The 16,194-nt window shown below is 41.6% G+C and overlaps 1 protein-coding gene across 2 annotated transcripts in view; it reads left to right on the top strand.

Annotated features, from left to right (window-relative positions):
• Window positions 1-16,194, top strand: part of MAP2K1 (mitogen-activated protein kinase kinase 1) — a 75,400-nt gene that overhangs the window by 9,906 nt on the left and 49,300 nt on the right. The gene's annotated exons all lie outside the window — the stretch shown is intronic.

Below are 16,194 nucleotides of genomic sequence, written 5' to 3'. Positions count from 1 at the left end.
ATATTACTTAAGAAAATTACTCATTTTTTATTTTCAAAAGCATGTCTTTTGTATGGGATAGCCTACTTTTCTTTAGTATTTAGACGTTTATCATCTCTTCACAACTAGTAGGAGTATGTGGCTTCATTTTCTTCTAGCCTTTTCTCTCCCTTATGTGGTTAACTCTTTGTCCCATCTGGAATTAATTAATGTAGTTGGTGTGAGGTATGGGTCTAGTTAATTTTTCTCCACAGTGAGTACTAGTATCTAGAGTTTCTTAAATATGATTTATTTATCCATTTGTTGTATTTTCAGGTTTGCCTTTATTTGGTCTTTATGGCATTTTTGTCTGTTTCTAAAATTTCTTTTTAACTCAGTCTTATGTAGTTTTGATAATCTTTTAAAAAAAAAAGTTTGGTAGGATTAAAGAAAACTTTAAAGATTTTCATGGTGTACCTTTCTATTTATTAATGCCTTCTTCTCTTTCTCCTGTTATGGTGTTATAGTTTCTTCTGAATAATTCTCTTGTGTCCTGAGTTAATATTTCAAATACTTCACTTTTTGATGCTGTTGTGATTGAACATTTTTTAATTTGTATTTTCCACCTTGACTATGGTTTGATTTGTATGAATTGTTTTTATTCTGAAGTTTTGTTAAATTCACATATCTAGTAGTTTTTTGATTGAATATATGAATTTCTACATTTACTAGTGTCATCTGCAAAATGTACTTTTTTCCTCTCAACACCTTTAATATTTTACAGCCATCTCATCTTGTGTTGCTCTCAATAGCAGTTCTTGTGTCTCAGGGGAACACTGTTAAGTATAATGAGGCTTCCTAAGGACTTTCTGGGCCAGGGACTTTTCTGCTCTTTCCAAGGAGTCAGGAAAATAGGAAGCAGCTGCCCAGCTTTATAGCATGCTGGCTGGGACCTTACAGATCCTTTAGCCCTGCGTCTGTGCCTTCATTTATGAGATGAGGAAACCAGACCCTGAGAGGGGAAGGAACTTGCTGAGAGTTCACACAGGTGGAGTGGAAGGAGATGGTTGGGCTTTCATCCCAACTCACATTTTTCTTATGGTGTGTATGTTACCTGTTTTCATTTGGGACACTTACTTGGTTTGGAAATTTTCCAAGTTTACCCAGCACTGAATTTTGGTAACTTTACCCAATCTCCTAAAGAAATTTTTTAAAAAATCTCTTTTCAAGTAATAATCTGAAGCTCTGGAAAAGGTACTTCTCCAAATCACCACTTCTTAGGTGTGTGAGGGAAACGGGAATAAGCAAATGGGAGAGGGAAAGGGTATTTTAGTTCAGGATCCTTCGTAGGAGGACCTATTTTTGAGCTTCGTAATGTCAATTTTAAAAGCAGTGGTTTTCAAAATAACCACAGACAAACGTTCCCTTGAAATGAATGCCTTTCTGGCATTGACCTATTTTGAGTTTAGCTGTTACCCAGAAAGGTTCAGAATCTCGAATGCTCTTAAGTGCATTTACTTTTCAGACAAAGTAGAACAATTGAGTTAATGATCCATGTGGATTCCTGATTCGCTTAAATCTTGAAATTTGGGGTGTTGTAAGGAGAAGTCATGACTAATTAGCCAATCATAATGTTGTACTTACAGGTTTGTCTGGATCCAGGTTAATTATGTTTCCTTCTTTATTAAGTTATAGCTTACATATCCAGGTTAGTTTTAAAAAATTAGGTCAGACCATCACCACATTTGAGAGTCCAGAGTCAAAATTATTTGCCCTATTTGATTTCATACCATCCTTCAGTAAATAATCCTTCAAGAATGTCCTTGTTGGGGGAGACCTCAGACATTAGCAAGAATTCCAAGCTAACTGTAAACCTTTTGTCTAATGGCTTACTCAAATCCAAATTGAAATCGTACCAAAATGCCAGCCTGTATTTCAGCTTCTCTCTCTCCCTCTCTCCCTTTCTCTCAGTCTGTGAAATGGTGGGGAAACAAAAAAAGTAGCTTAACATTCCAATAATTTTTAATAATAGAAAATTTATCCTGCTTATCTTAGCTTTTCATTTGTGTCCACTGATGTAACTTTGACGTTGGAGCCATGGAAAGGTTCCATTCACCAAAGGAAGGACCAGCAGAACATTTATATTAATTTAGATAAAGATTCCAACACTTTTATTGTTTTACTGGAACACTCCTTCTAAAACTCTTTTGAAGAAGCCTCCTTCTGTGTCTCTTTTGCTTTGTTTTATTTTGGTAACTAAACTAGTGCTGGGTTAGCCATAAATGCAGCTTGCTGCTTCTATTTCTGAGTATTCTAAATCACTAATTGCAAAAAAATAATAGTCTTAAAGCATTTCCAAATAAAAAAGCTGTAAAATATTTATTAGGGCAAGTCAAGGGGAGAGTTAGTGAGGAAAGTACCGGAAACCAATAGGTGTTTTGTTTGCATTGAATAAAGTTTCAGCTTGATATGCAATCACAGGGAAGAGTTTTTGAATTCTTGAATGCTGGTGTGAGGTGGAGGGGACACAGGGTAAGCGGAAATCATCGGTTCCGGAGGCACAGAGGACTTGGGTTACTGGAGGCTCACCCACAGCTGAGGATCTGGAACAATTCCTGAACAGGTTGCTTTCTTGAAAGACAGGGACTGCATCTATAGGACCACAGCTGTTAATCTGTGGGGTAATTAAGAATGGCTCCTAGATGAGGAAGGAACTGTAGGATGAAGTCAGAAGATATGAAACTTTATCCCTGAAGGACATCATAACTGGAAAAATAACTACCATTTATTGAGCTCCTGTCTGGTCTATTTATATCTATTATCTTGAATTTGCACTAAAATTCTGCAAGAAAGATCATAATATTCTATTGTACAATAAGGAAAATGAAGTTCAGGGAAGTTAAGTAATTTGCACAAGGTTGCACAACTAGTAAGTGTTGGAACTAAGTTTAGAAGTCAGATCTGTCCTACTCTAACACCCCTGCCTTTCCCACACAGCCCTCCAAAGATTGCATAAAATGCTAGAGGTCTTTTTAGAGCTACACTCTTGAAAATTGTAGCCACTATCCATATGTAGCTATTTAAATTTTAATTAATCAAAATTAAAGTTTAAAAATCAGTTCCTAAGTTGCACTAGCCACACTTCAAGGGCGCAGTGACCACATGTGGCTAGTGGCTACTGTGTTGGACAGCACAGATTAGAACATTTCCATCATTGCAGAAAATTCTATTATTGTCTAGAGCTCATCCAGTTTTACTCTTTTATTTATTTATTTATTTTCCCCTCATTTTGCAAAGGGGAAAATTAGGGACAAAGGAAGGAAGTAACTTGTTCAGTGTGATGCATCTAATTAATCCAAGCCTTTGGATTGGTTGCCTAGTGGCTTTTCCCATGTTCCACACTCTTCCTTAAAAAAAAAATTAACAGAATGGAGATTTGCAAAAGGAGTGACTCTTCCATTCTCCCAGCTTTGCCTGGCCTTCAAACTAAGTTCTTTCTTCCAAAGTACACAACCCTGTGTTTTCCCAAGTTCAAAGGGCATGCCCAGATTAGTTCCCCCACCCCCATCTGGGAAATGAAAGATGTTTGTTGGAAAGGAATTCCATACTTAATGTATGAAATAGTACTTTGATTCCCTCTGCTCCTTTCTCTGCCCTTCTTACCAAGCACTTTGTAATTGAACTTGCAGCTGCTAACCATTTGTCTTTCAAACAAGGCCAACTTCAAAATAGTTCAAATGACAAAGGTATGTAGACTTTGAATGCAAACAGCTGCCTGTTATTTGCTGTTGATTTGGATGGCATTTGTGTTAGGGTCATATAGATTTAGATTATGACCAAAATTACAGTAATAGATTTCTAATTTAGGGATTAAGAATATTAAGATGTATTAACATTCATTTAATTGATATTTAGGACATACCTAATATATACCAGGCACTGGGTTGAGTGATGGACAGAAAGTACTTTTACTGAAAATTGAAAAAGATACTGATATTATGGAGGAGTTGAATGCATTTTAAATTCTTTCTGAATTTTGTTGTCAGTATTTGCCATCCACATATCTACCTGTTTGGTCCTGAAATTCAGTAAAAGCTTCAGTTTGGATCATACTTTGAGATAAAGTGAAGAATCATGTGCAAATGTCCTTTTAGTGGATGCTATTAAAGACATTTAAATTATACACTCCAGTGTCTAAATGACAGTCTGAAATGTATGTGTGTGCGTTTAGGGGATGGGCATGTGGGAACTAAAAGGAGGCATTGTACTGGGGTAATATTTTTAGGAAGCCTAAATGTGATGTTTGATTTCAGTATAACAGACTTATGGTTTAGAAGGTTGTCTTTCAGAAACTGAGAAATTGAAGTTTTGGGGCTTTTCCTAAAGAAATGTTAAAGTCACGTGCATAAGTATGCTCAGAGAGATTAAAAACAGAGAAATTGGAATGATGGCATGGTATCCAGAAAAGTGCCCATCTTCCTTTCATGTGCAGAGGAGGGATGGAGAGGACTTTAAAGATGGTGGAGGGGCCGGGCCTGTGGCCCAGGGGTTAACTTCGAGTGCTGCTTCAGCGGCCCAGGGTTTTGCCGGTGAGGATTCTGAGCCTCTTGGCTCACTGGCATGGCACTGCTCATAAGCCATGCTGAGGCGGTGTCCCACATAGCTCAACTAGAAGGACCTACAACTAGAATTTACAACTATGTACTGGGGGGCTTTGGGGGAGAAGAAAAAAAAGAGGAGGATTGGCAACAGATGTTAGCTCAGGGCCAATCTTTCAAAAAAAAACATTTTCTGATATTGAATCTTCCTTCAAAAAAAAAAAAAAGATGGTGGGGACAGCTGGAAGGGGTCCCAGGGAGCTCTGACATCTGGTCTTTTGAACTGCCTGAGATCATGTGGTGTGGGGGGCAGATGACTCTCTGTGTTGTTTTGTAGAGTAGGGTCTGATTTCTACAAAGTTGGGATTATGAAAGTTTGAGAGTCAACAGGCCCCGGTGCAGGATGGTCTGAGGAGGACTTACTGTTCACCTCTCAGAGTGGTACTTGTTTTGGGTGCAAGCAGCTCTAGCTAGCTAGAGTTTTGGGCTCTAGCAGCTAGAGCCCAGCTTCCCAATCAGATTTTGAATAAATATTTCTCCTCCCCAAGCGTTTCATTTGTGTCTAGAGACAACCCCTCTTCTAAAGAGGTCTGAAAGTCTGCAGGCTTCGAAATCTTGAGGTGGCAGTGCTTTGGAATAGCAGTGCCTCGTAGAGAGAAGTGTGAGGTCTGTGCTCTTTCCCTGGTACAGCTGCCACTCGCCACATGACCATTCCATTCCTGCTGCTTCTCTGCAAGATGGGAGTGATGGGAATGCTACCTTTCAGGGTTTATATAATGAGCTCCATGTGACCATGTAGGTCACCGCTGAGTACACTGTCAAGTTCCAAGTGGATATTAAGTAGATTAAGTTTTATTCTTGAAAGGAATCTTGGAGATCTTTGTTGCAATGCTGTCTTTTGGCAGATAAAGAATCTAGGACTACAGAGAAGGGTTAAGAGAAGTTGGCCTTGTTACACAACAGGTTCTAGTGTGAATTGTGAGTGTGACTTTTGAGTAAGCATAACCTGGAGACAGTGAGGCACAGTGGCAAGGCTTTGGAGCCAGCAGACTTGGGTTTTAATCCTGACCCTGCCTCTTACTATCTGGGTGATCTTGTGGAACTTCTTTCACATCCTCAAGTCTATTTCCACGTCTGTAAAATGGGTATAATAACTCCTACCTGGCAGAAAGGATTCATAGACGTGCTATGTGTGTAAACAGCTTTTTATGATTAACAGGATTAATGCTAAGGGCCAGGACTGGATTGCCAGCCCAGGGTGCCTTATTCTCTATCAGGTGAGAAGGAGAGAAAATTCTCACCTCCCAAAGAACTTCCAGTCACGAGGCTCTTCAGCTGTTCTTTATCCACACAGACTTAGAATAGAGACAACACCGGGCATACTTGCAATTTTTGGGGATGTGCAGGAAGGAAAAGAATTATTTTCAGTGAAACAGGAGGCTGCAAAAGGTGCCTAGGAAACAACTGCTACACAGTACATACTAATATAGACTCCCCCCTGCTTCTCTAGGACCACCATCTGCCTGACAAGCACCACCCAGGAAGTGCAGCCTTCTTCTCCAAGAGTTTAAAGATTTCCTGGGCTTTGTGTGTGTGTGTGTGTGTGTGTGTGTGTGTGTATAGGAATAGGGAAGGGTAATCACTGACATAAAAGGAAAGTAACACTTCCTTCCTGTGGCTCAAGCCAGATATTGGAGATAAGCTCCAGGTGGATCTTGTGTTCAGCTTCTTCATGGTTCATCCTAACGTCTTCCCCAGTGATCCCTGGCCTCTGCTCAGACTGTGTCTTCTACTGGGGATTCCCTTCTCCAGCTTCAGTACATGTGGAAATGCTGAAATCCTAATATTGCTTCCAAGTCAATTTGTAGTTTACCTGTTCTGTAAATCAGTCACAGACCTGTCCTCCACCCTACTCCAGGAGATGGTCATCTGCTCCACCTTCCAGAACGCTCTGTATATATCCTTTTCTTCTTGAGGTGTTGGTGTAACTCTGTCCAGTTGGACTGGACTTGAGGAAGCCTGGGACTGAATCTTATTCATCATTATCTCCAGTGCGTAACATGTTCCCTGGCATCTGGTTTGGAAAAATTTTGTTGAATGACTAAACAAACCTTGAGATGGCAGTAAAGGCAGAGGGCAGAAGATGCTTCTCTCCCAAGGTCAGGGCTCTGCTAATCCCTGCAAAGTCTGACTTTGACTTAGTTTGTGGTTGGTTATTTTCAGTTTATATCATCTTGGCACACGAGTGTCACAGTGTTGGTGGTAATCATAGCATTTGTTCTGTGAGACTCTGTATATTCTTCATTGTTTTTACATCCATTTATTTCCTCATGAGGCAGGTGGATGTATGTAATCTCTACTTGATAGATAAGGAAACTGATCCCGGTTAAGGGCCTTGTGCATGTCACACAGGCAGCTGCGTGCCTGTCGTCCTCTGTACTACCTTTTCAGCCAACAGTCCTTTCCTAGCCCTGAGAGGAAACTGGTGGTGACATTCTCTGGTGTTCTCTCAGCCCCAGGCCTGGCACAGAGGAAGGTTCAGGGAATGTTTGGGGCTGGATGGATCAGTGAGCCTCTTTTACATGCTGAGCTGAACACTTATCCCCAGCAAGTGCTGGGCTCCTTGATGGATATGTGACATGGGTGGCTGAATATACATGGCACCTGTGGCTTTTCACACTCTCCCCCCACGCCTCTCCAGGGACTGGGATAGGACAGATGGCCACAGACACAGGATTTTCAGCTCTGCATCCTCCCAGCAAATTACATTTGGGGAAAAGTTAAGTTTGTGCAATAGCACAATTTTGGTAACATGGTTTTATAAGTTAACACCCTGGATAAATCACACTTCAGCAGAACTCATTTGGGAACAGAGTTTAATTTTACTGTAGGTGGCTGTGACTCCCACCCACCAGCCCTCCACCTCCTAATAAATCTTGGCTGATAAGGTGAATGCAGCACTAAGCCAGGCTATTTCTGGACTCAGGATAGCATTACATTATATTAATCATCCTTTTCACCACCAACACCTTTCATTCCTTCTTCCCTGAGTATAGCCACAGGTCTGTCCTTAAATATTAGAGGTGGAAAAGATCTTGATAGTTCAGTCTCCAGTATGTATCATGAAGAGGTGGAGGTCCAGAGAGGCTGGGCAGCTTATTCAGTGTTATACAGCTAGTGAAGACTGGAGTTGAGATCCAGGGCCCCTGACTTCTCTCTAGAGCAGGGCTCCTGTTTTCTGCCCTGCCCCGCTGCCCACCCTTTCATCTGTCTTGCAAGTAGGGGAGAGTCTGTATGTTCAATTTAAAAATGAATAAAGGTGACCAGCTGTTCGTTGTTAAAGGCCCCCAGCACATCGTGAATTCATTTCCTGTTAACCCTCACAGCCTCTCTTGACTTATCTTTGGTAAGGGCTGTTAAAGTTTTGACAGATGTCTGTACGGTCAGCTGCAGCCTAGGGGTAACCCTGCATGAGTTTGACTGATAGGATTTAACTTTTAGGGAAAAAAAGAAAAAGAGGGATGGTAAGTGTATGTGGAGGGAGAGAAAAAATTGTTGATTTTTCTCTTAACAGTATACCTCTTGGCTCTTTGGCTCTAAAAATCATCAAATTTTGACGTTTCAAATATGGCAGAGAGATGTATAATCCAAAGGCAGGTGGTCCAGACTGTTGAAGATTATTAAAATGTAACAATAGGTCCAAGTCTGGAGCTTGAAAAAATAACACATCTCATCTGTCATAGAAGCTTTAGTGTTCTATGGTCTCCTGCTGATGGACTTGGGGAGGCTTGGGAGCTCAGCAACTGGTATGCCATTGACTGGTCTCCTGGTCCTAACCCTGTTGGGGGTGGGCGTACTCCTTGTCTAAGTGGGAACTTTTGGGAGGGGCATACATGCCTGGCCAGCTAGAGGGGCCCAGTCGACCTGCGCCAGGGTGATGTATGTAGCAGGAATACATACACATAGTAGTCGTAACACAGCAGAAGATAATTCTCTGCGTGGAATCTCAGATGTAGTAGGTGGTCAGTGTTTATTGATTGCTTGATTAAAAAAATCTTCCTCTTCTTTCTTGACTACAAAGATCTCGTCTCTTTAATTAAGGGGAAAAGAGGAGCTGTTTTGCCCTGCTCTTCTCCTAATACCATGACTAGCTGCTGCACAGATGCAAACTCTGTTCTGACATCTTAGTGGGCTCTCCTGCTTTGTGTGGTAGGAGTGATCCGTGGAGGCAGACAGCTGAGGTTGGAGTCCTGGCTCCACCCCTAAACAGTTGTGTTGACTGGGCTCATTACCTCACCTCTCTCATCCCTAGCTTGCTCATTAGTAAATACAGGGGTGATAATAATACCTAACTTGTAACATTGTTTTGAGGTTTAGATGTAAGTTCATTAGCATAGCACCTAAATCATAGTAGGCACTCAATAAATTATGTTACCCATGACTACTTACATTTCATTTGGGCTTTCTCCTTCAAGCTTGTTGCCGATGTTTGAGAGCCTCTCTGTCCTTTAAGGTTGAAGTCCGATATTATCTTGACCATGAAACCTTGCCTGGCCTCCCTTGGAAAAGCTCCAGTGGGACTGTCCATGAACTACTCAGGAGATGAACCGCTTGGGAGGGTGTGTATGTGGTGATCTTCATACATATCTGTTTTGTTTCACCACCTACACTCTGAGCTTCTAGAGATCACGAGTTTAGTCTTGATGCCCCATCTCTAGCCCAGGAGTATAGTAGGTGGTCTGTAAATGTGAAATGAATGAATGTTGGTGTTAGCTTGCAGAGCTCATGTCCGACAGGCGATTTACTCCGTTGGGTTTCCTTGATAGCAAATAAACAGTGTGCACTGTGCACAATGTGTTATGTGCACTGAGTTTCTTCGTAGCTAGTCTTGAATCATTTCTTCCTTTTGACTGATTAAGCAAAGTTGGGCTAGTTGGAGTCCCCTAATAGGACCAAGAGATATGGCTCCTGCCTGACCCTGTTGTGGGTTAAAGTGCTTAATTCAGTCCTGGCACGAAGAAAGGTGGGAATGTTATATGATTAGGTAGAGTCTAGTCTTTTGCTAGACTGTAAATGATTGTGGTGGGTAGGGATGTCATAAATATACTAGTGGTCTGGGAGCCTGAAGGAGTTAAAGTTCCTCTCAGAATAGCCCAAGCAGCTCCTAGGAAGTAGCTTCCGAGGCAGGATGTGGCCAACCAGCGAGTAAATGAGAGCCTCCTTTGGAAGAAAAGGAAGTGGGTGGAGAGAAGTGAAGAAGAGCTTGGTGGTCAACTCTTTTTATCAGGGGCTGTAAGAACATGCTTCTCTTTTGAATGCCAGGCAAAGCCTGCAGAATTTTGGCCCAAAGTGAACAAGGTCCAAAGAGTGCTAAATAATGCTGATTTTGCACTTGTCTTGTTTTTCTCCACAGCTAATAACTCAAGTTTAATATGCAGTGGAGTGTTGTCTTAGTAGATTTTGTTTTCTAATCTTAATCATTGGTGTATTCTTTAATGTTCTTTAAGGATTCCCAGTTAATGTGAGGTGTTATCCACAATCACACTCTTTTCTAACTGAGAATAAGTTAGAAGAAAGGTACTTTTTTCTTTCTTTTTTAAGGAAAATGTCTCTTCAGTGTGTTTACCTGTTGATCTGTTTGAGAACACATTCTCACCCATTCTCTGTCCAGGTGCTCATAACAGTCCCTTGTGCTATAGGACAAGCATGTGCTTCCATTTAATGCAGATGAGAGATCTTATTCAAGGTTAGAAGACAAGTTACCAGCAGAGTTGATGGAGGGCTCCAGACCTCCTGTCTTCAAGTTCAGGGATATTTCCACAATCTTGATACCTTTTGTTAAGAGTATGGTTTATATGTTGGAGGCAAGTTGTTGACAGAGGGTGCAATTTTGCAAATAAAAATAGCCCTTAGGGATTCAGTAATACATATATGAAATGGAATAGGTGAACTGAATTTGGTGAGCTTCAATCATCACTGGAAAAGCAGTGATCATTTATAAATGTATGGATAGCAATAATGTAAATCAGTGTTGGGTTTAGGAATCGGCTCTGGGACTATGGTTTGATATATGAGAAACGCCTCTGCCTTTACTATGAACTGGTATGTGTAATGGGCTGGATTTGGCTGTACTGTCAAAGGCTTCTTTGGGCCTGTCCTTGGACCAGGTAATGAGAGGTTAATTATTTAGAAGAGAAGTCCTTATTGGGCTTCCAAGGACCTGGAAAGCTGAGCTGAGCAGTTTTTAGACGAGATTTCTACACACTCTTTCTCAAGGAAGTCAGTATTTCCTGAACTGTGCAGGTCTTGACTCCGTTTCTCTGAAGGTTCCAAACTAGAATTTTTACGTTTATCCAGATGTCTACTTTGCACGAGCACGTTATGGGTGATTTGACCCCAAGATGCATACTTAAATTGCATCCTGGTCAAATTGTGATATCTTGCATGTATTTTAGATGTTTAAGTATTAAAACAAGTATACTTATGGCATTTTTTAGAAGCTAAGATGTCAGGCTGCTTTTTGCTGAACCCCAGACATCCTGAGGCAGTCTACGCGGGTATGCTAGGGCCATCTTTTTTTTTAACTTAAGGTTTTTGTTTATTTTTTATTGAGATATAATTGACATAAAACGTGTAAGTTTAACGTGCACAAAGTGTTGACTTGATACATTTATGTATTGTGGTATGATTACCACAATAGCATTGGCTGACACCTCTGTCATGTCGCATAATTATCATTTCTTTTTTGTGGTGAGAACATTTAAGATCTAGTCTGTTAGCAACTTTGAAGCATATAAAAGAGTATCATTGGCTATAATCACCGTGCTGTGCGTTAGGCCTCCAGAACCTATTCATCTTCTAACAGCAAGTTTGTGCCCTTTGACCAACATCTCCCCAATTCCCTCTCCTCCTCCCCAAATCTAATTCCGTATCATGGTGTACTGTGCCCTTCGTGCTCTAGCCCCAGCTTACCCTCCAGCCTCATCTGGACTCTCTCCTGGATGCATCTGCTCTCTGACCACTTAGAACAGCTTGTCACTTTCAGTGCCTTCCCGTTCATGCTGATGCCCAAGCCTGGAGTGCTTTTATCTCTGCTGTAGAAACTGATACCCTTCAGGGCTGAACTTGGGCATTACATTTTCTGACCTTCACTTTCCCTTCCTCATCTTAGGTGGAATTGGGGGTCTTTTTTTCTGTTCCCATAGGCCCCTGTGCCCACCTCACTTGCAGCATTATGATCTACCTTACTGTTAGTTGTTGCTGTACTTGTTAGTATCCTTCCTTGTGTTTAGCTTGCACTGTGATATCTCTCTCTCTCTCATCTCTGTATCTGTCTCCCTGTCTCTTACATACACACACACACACACACTGAGATTGCCCAATGAGGGCAGGGACCTTGTCTTCTTCATCTGCACCTTCCTAACCTCTAGCACAGATAGTGCCTGTCACACAGTGGGTGCACCATAATAAATCTGCACTGCATCTTCACAGCTGTCGGCGTAAATGGGTGCAAGCTGGCTGTCTACTCAAGTTCCCTATCCCCTGCTCTTCTAGATTGGAGCGGTCCTGAAAGTTTACATTCCCATGGTCATTTCTGCTTCTGTGGGACTCACATTTCCCTTTCTGTGGTTTTTCTCTTCTTTTTGCTCTGTGTTGAGCCAGCTTAGAATTTGGCCCCCTTTCTCTAGTTTCTACCAAACGATAATAAGAACAGAATATACACAAAGCTGTTTGTGTGCATGGCAGATTGGCCTGAAGGTCTGGGGTGGGGAGGATGTATTACAGCCATAAAGACAACTTAAAATCTAGCGGTATTAGGTATCTTTGGTCTTAAATGACTTTGCCACTCTGCCATGGCATAGCCTTTCCTTCTTCTCTTAGTACTTCACAACTACTCCCAAAACAAGCTTCTGCCATTGTATTCTGAAACATATTTCAGCTCTCCAGCTCCAACCCTATGTGCTCTTCATGCCTGCTTCTGCCTGTGCCAGGGCTCAGGAGCAGGCCCTCCTAAACTGTGGGCAAGCCTTCTGGTCCTCTGGTAGCCTCTGCTATGAGGAGGTTTGTTATTACAAACACTTATTTCCCCACCCTTCACCTTCTTTCAGAAGACAGAAGCAAACACTATCAGTTTTTGTTTTAGTTAAATTTCGGTCTCTCTAGTCCATAATGTTACTTCTACGAGGTAGGTTTTGACCCTACAAGGCCAACTGCTATTAATTTGAGGGCCTGACTAGTAGTTTTCCGTGCCCTAGTTTAAAAAGTTGAGCACCTAGGTGAGCACTTGTATGGACTTCTAGCCATGACCCCCAAATCAGGATTCCCTGAGCGTTGCTAAAGGGTGATTTGGGGAGTGGGATTTTTCCCAGAGGTGGTGTGTGCTCAGAGGTGAGGTTTGCTGACTCCTCTTCCGTGTATTTTGGGCAAGGAGAAGGGGCCAGCTGTAAAAAACGTGTTCGTATATTTAAGGGAGGAGACAGGTCTGAAGAAATGAAGATTTCTCAACACGGACTAGAATTGGAGACACGTTTTGAGTGCTGTGTTTCTTCTGACTATATCTTCCTCCCCTCAGCAGTGCTTCTGGACACTGGCTGTTGATCTTTTTGCCTTGGGGACTCAACTGTCCTCATGGTTCTGGGTTATGAGGTCTAAGATTATGGTCACATTGGTTCTGTACGTCCTCTCTCATTGAGCAACCTGCATTTCTGATTCCTGGGGCAACATGGGCCATTACTACACAGGGAGTTTCTGAAAGGTCTTTCTCTATGTCAGGTTCTCAAGAACAGGGAATGGGTGGGGTCAAATACATCATCCTTCTAAGAACACAGTCAACCAGCTTATCTTTCCAGGAACAGCCACCCACACCCATTCTGTGGCCACTACCCACCCCAGGGCTACCTTTGTTTTTCTGATGGTGACCACACATGTATTGGATTTTCCACCTGGGTTGTCCTTGGTGCTTCTTCCTTTCAACAGTCCCTGCCCCCTCCTCTCCACCCTTCCCTCCCTCAGTAGTGCCCTGGCTCTCTTGTGGCCACCAGAATTTTTACTGCTTTTCTCCAGTGTGCTTTACCTGGGTAGTGTCCTATCTCTTCCCTTCCCACCCCAGTCAAAATGTATCAGCCTTGGATGCTCCTCTGGAAGGAGTTCTTCTTTGGGTAGATTTAATTTGTTGTCTTTCGAGGAACTTCTGCCATTTAGCAGAATGCAATTCTTTACCTCCAAGGAATAAGTCACTACTGGGTAGATACCTGGTGTTAGGGATGAGCTGGTGGGGGATTTGTTTGAAGGACATGAGCTCTTCATCATGGTATGGGGAAAAGATAAGCTTTGGAGTTTCAGTTCTAGCCTTGGGTAGGTTATTTAACTTCTCCTGGCCTCCATTCTGTATGTATAAAATGGGAACAACATACCTATTTTTTAGTGTTGTTATGAGGATTAAATGAGTTAATGGGTGTACGATGGCCAGCATTTTGGAAGCTGATCTCTTTTTTTTTTTTTTTTTTTTAAAGATTTTATTTTTTCCTTTTTCTCCCGAAAGCCCCCCGGTACATAGTTGTGTATTCTTCGTTGTGGGTTCTTCTAGTTGTGGCATGTGGGACGCTGCCTCATCGTGGTCTGATGAGCAGTGCCATGTCCGCGCCCAGGATTCGAACTAACGAAACACTGGGCCGCCTGCAGCGGAGCGCGCGAACTTAACCACTCGGCCACGGGGCCAGCCCCTGGAAGCTGATCTCTTAACTGCATCTAAATTTCATTCTTTATCAGACTTATGTCTCTTTTCTCTCTATCCAGTGAAGGTGATATTCCTTTTTGTCCTCTGTCTTCTGATTTTTTTTCCTCTCCCTCCAAACCCTATCACTTTTCCTTTTTGTAGTTCTATGGAAGACTGATCCTTCAGGGATTAATTCATGTGGCCAATATGAAACAGATTTTGTCCAGTGAGGCAGAAGGAACCATATAGGCTGTCAGTTCTTGCAAGCAATAATTTGACACCCCCCCCTCTGATTCAGAATGTTGTTCAATATTTAAGAAGAGTCTATATGAGTGGGTGGTCCTGTCACTCCAGTGGTTCCTCTGTATGTGTGTGTGTGTGTGTGTGTACGTATGTATGTATATGTGTGTGTTTTTCAGCGTATCTGTCTGCAGAAACATGCCGTCGGAAGGTAATTTATATGATTTCAGAAGCCTGTTTGATTCCAAGGAGTAAGTTGGTGTTTTTGTTTTTTTTAAAGGCTAGGAATACATGATTCTTATTTCTCTCTTTCTTTCTTTTTAAGATTTTATTTTCCTTTTTCTCCTCAAAGCCCCCCTGTACATAGTTGTGTATTTTTAGTTGTGGGTCCTTCTAGTTGTGGCACATAGGACGCCGCCTCAGCATGGCTTGACGACTGGTGCCATGTCCACACCCAGGATCCAAACTGGTGAAACCTTGGGCTGCCGAAGCAGAGTGCACAAACTTAACCACTGGGCCACAGTGCTGGCCCATTATTTCTCTCTTTTTAATTAAACTTGTTTTCTTGACTTTTAAAAATATTTGTTTACTGGCTTGGAAGCTACTTAATTTAAAGTGAAATTAAAGGTAAACAACTGTCCTTTCACTTTCTTATTTTTTTAGTTTTAAATTTTATTCCCCCAGCACTTACCTTTGTTTATAATATTCTTAATCTCAGTTCTATACTATTGTCTACAGAGTGGACCCTACCAAAAGGCCCTTTCTCCTTTTTTGCTATCTAAATTTTATGTATCATTCTAGACCAATTCAGGTCTCAAATCCCTACAAAACTTATTCTCATTACTCCAGCATATCTTGAACTCTAGAGGCATCTGTATCCCCAGCCACTTGTGAGAATTAAGGGAACTGTGGGATATTCTTTGCTTCAAAGTCCTTTTTGGGGGTGATGGCAAAACCACTTAAAGGCGATAAAGGAAGTATTTAACTACATCTTGCATTTTTTCCAGATTACTTATTTGTTGCATGACAACATGCAAGTGCAGGACTTTCGTCAGTGAAATTTCATCAGTGGTAGTCACATCATGGTGGTGTTAGGACATTAAAGGAGCTCATCCACAGTTAGCAGAGTACCTCACACACAGTACGTATGCAATAAATCAATAGTAGATACTATCAAATCAAATATTCTTATTAACCAATAATTAGGTGACAATAGCAAAACAGTATTAAATATTTGTTTATCCCTTTAGATGATTCCAACTTTTTTTACATTACAGTCTCATTTAATCTCTACAACAACCTTTTATTTATCATCACATTGTTGTCTTAAACTGCCCTTAGCTCTCTTTATTCCTTTGCTATTTCATTTCACTAAGGGCCTTCTAGTGTTGAAATCATGCACTCTCAGAGAACACCTGGGAAGATGAAACAATCGATTTAGTCTCAAAGGAAAAAGCAGTGAGGCTGGGATAACTGTCAGGGAGGTTTATATGTGGCCAAGAAGTAATGACCAGGGCCTCAAACCATACAACATGGGAAGCCAACTACTGTGCTTGCAGGGATATATGGCCGTGGTACTTAGCTGCAGAGTTCTGTCCTTGGAATACTATGGAAATAGTCTGATATTAGGATTAGAGAATTTTAGCACTGAAAAGGACTTTAAAGACCACTTAGTTTCTAAAA

Source organism: Equus asinus, chromosome 2, assembly GCF_041296235.1.
Source record: "Equus asinus isolate D_3611 breed Donkey chromosome 2, EquAss-T2T_v2, whole genome shotgun sequence".
NCBI classification, from domain to species: Eukaryota; Metazoa; Chordata; class Mammalia; order Perissodactyla; family Equidae; genus Equus; species Equus asinus.
Note: the sequence above shows the minus strand (reverse complement) of the source record. Positions and strands in the feature narration are given on the sequence as shown.